This window comes from Apis dorsata, unplaced genomic scaffold (assembly GCF_000469605.1).
Source record: "Apis dorsata unplaced genomic scaffold, Apis dorsata 1.3 scaffold_133, whole genome shotgun sequence".
Taxonomy (NCBI): Eukaryota; Metazoa; Arthropoda; class Insecta; order Hymenoptera; family Apidae; genus Apis; species Apis dorsata.
This window is the reverse complement of record NW_006263426.1, coordinates 862,292-864,441: the sequence shown is the minus strand read 5'-3', so window position 1 is coordinate 864,441 and position 2,150 is coordinate 862,292. Positions and strand designations below refer to the sequence as shown.

At 38.6% G+C, this 2,150-nt stretch overlaps 1 protein-coding gene across 4 annotated transcripts in view; it reads left to right on the top strand.

The window, feature by feature from the left end:
- LOC102676276 (leucine-rich repeat-containing protein 24) overlaps positions 1-2,150 on the top strand; it is a 419,962-nt gene that overhangs the window by 125,644 nt on the left and 292,168 nt on the right. For 2 of the 4 annotated variants that reach the window (XM_031509239.1, XM_031509236.1), the window contains exon 1: positions 1,490-1,539. The exons of 1 other annotated variant lie outside the window; for it this stretch is intronic. The gene's annotated coding sequence lies outside the window, so the exon portion shown is untranslated. Of the gene's footprint in view, positions 1-1,489; positions 1,540-2,150 lie in introns of those variants that run through there. One more of the 4 variants, XM_031509243.1, reaches the window with a different exon arrangement.

The following is a 2,150-nucleotide window of genomic DNA, read 5'->3' as shown; positions in this document are numbered from 1 at the left end:
AAAAAAAAAAAAAAAAAAAAAAAAAAAAACTGGAATACTGGACGGTGGATTTGTTCACTTATATTATTCATATTATTCCACGGAATAATCGCAATAAATCACGAGGAATGATGATTAGCGTGCACATAGTATCATTCGTGACGTAAAACATTTTAAACCCGCGAATTTCATTATTTCACCTCGTCAAAAAATCCACGAACGCTAGATTAAAACGCGATGATGTTCGACTAACCGGCGCAAAAGAGTTGCAAGAGTTTTTTTCCAGGGGTTCGCCGACCAGCGAAAATTGCAGAAAGCCGAGAAAACCTTAAAAACAAGAGGCGGGTAATCACGCGAGTATCGTAAAACCAGTGCCGGCGCGGTTACGCCCGCCACTTTTTCATCCCCGTGTACATTAAAAGAACGAAGGCGATGGCCACATGGTTTTTCGCGATCCCATCGGCCGCACAGTCGGCGTTAACAAATCTCTAATTACCGACCGTTCTTTCAACTTCGCTCTTCTTCGAAATCGTTCTAATATTTTTCGTGCTAATTAACCCACTCGTGGCCGTGACCCGTCTCGCCACGAAAATTCTCGATCATTACGTTACGTTACATTCGCGTTTTCCAAGAATGAAAAATAAAAAAAAAAAAGAAAAGAATAGAGAGAGGAGATTAGAAAAGAAATGGAGAGAAACAGGAGGAAAGAAGACACGTTATTCAACATTCGTTACGGCCCACGATACCTTTGTTCCACGGCGCGTCCCTGTTCCCGCCAACTTCCGCTTTGCAAACTTTAGCTACGTGCGCGCCATAAAACCGAACAAAAAGCGACGTTGCGAAATCCTCTTGTCCCCCTTCCAATCCCTTGGCTGCGAGGACCGCCACTCGAAAGTAAATCCAACATGGTGAACAGTGGAACGTGATAAATGCACCACTTCGCCGATGATTACCTTATGTTGCATACGTAAGAGTTGGCGATAATTAAGCCGGCGTATGTGCTTCGAGTGGCTTGCGAACCTTCTTCTCTTCTTTCGTTTTTGTCTGATTAATGAGCGAAGATCGAGAACAGGGAGGAAGGAAATCGTTAAGGAATCGTTGGGGATCATTGATGGAAACGTTTACGCATGTTTTCTAATTATTTGATACACTTCAAAGAAAAAGAAAAAAAAAATTATGTTTGTTTACGCTTCTGGAATCGTTCTTACGAGAGATTAATACTCGATATATTATGCATAACGTAGAATTATAAAATTAACGTAGAACTTATCGCGATATTTATATCTCATTAATATTAATCGAATTCATATGAACTCGATAATGGCTCGTACATACGAAGATTAATCAATGAATAATAAAATATAGCACAGAATAACAATTATCTTTTAAGAATTTTCGAAACGAAACGAGATTGAGAAATTAGAAATAGAAAGTTTTCGTTTCATTGAAGAGTTATTATATTGTTGTTTCGTACATTTTCCTCGAGATATTTTAAAAACCAGGGATCTTTTTGTTTCAGATTTCCATCACACGGGGAACAAGAAGACCGAGATTCTCGAGGTAAGACGAGGTGGATCATTAACGAGTACGTGCGCGACTCTGATGTGCTTATGTGGCCTAATGACAGCGCTTTTGAAGAAACGTGCCGCGACTCGATTTAGACGTACTATCCTCGCCCATTTTAAAACAAAGGCGATCATTCTCCGCGCGTAATTCGTCTCTCATATTTCGAAAAAATTTTTTCCACAAAACTTGGCTAACTTATCATATACAGTACATCCACATAAACGAAGAAACGAATTTTTCATCACGCTTTTGCTCGATAGTAATGCTAATTATTAAAAAAAAAAAAAAAAATAACAAAGATTAAAATATCATTGTGTGCCACGAGTTGAAGTAACTCTGCCATTTTCGCGATGCAAACAAAATAGGGGAAGAAGAACGGATAAAATATAACCAAAAAAAAAAAAAGAAAGAGAAAGAAGGAAAGAAGAAAAAGTGAAAATAAGGGAAACGAGATTGAAATGAAAATCTCCGATTCGAAAGAGCTTTTTATTTGGCTCGTTAATTGTAGTTGAAGCGAATTTCCTCACTCGACGTCGAGGTCGAGGTTCGAGGTCGGTTGGTTTAAATTTATTAATTTTTAATGGACCATAGCTGGCGGAAACCAA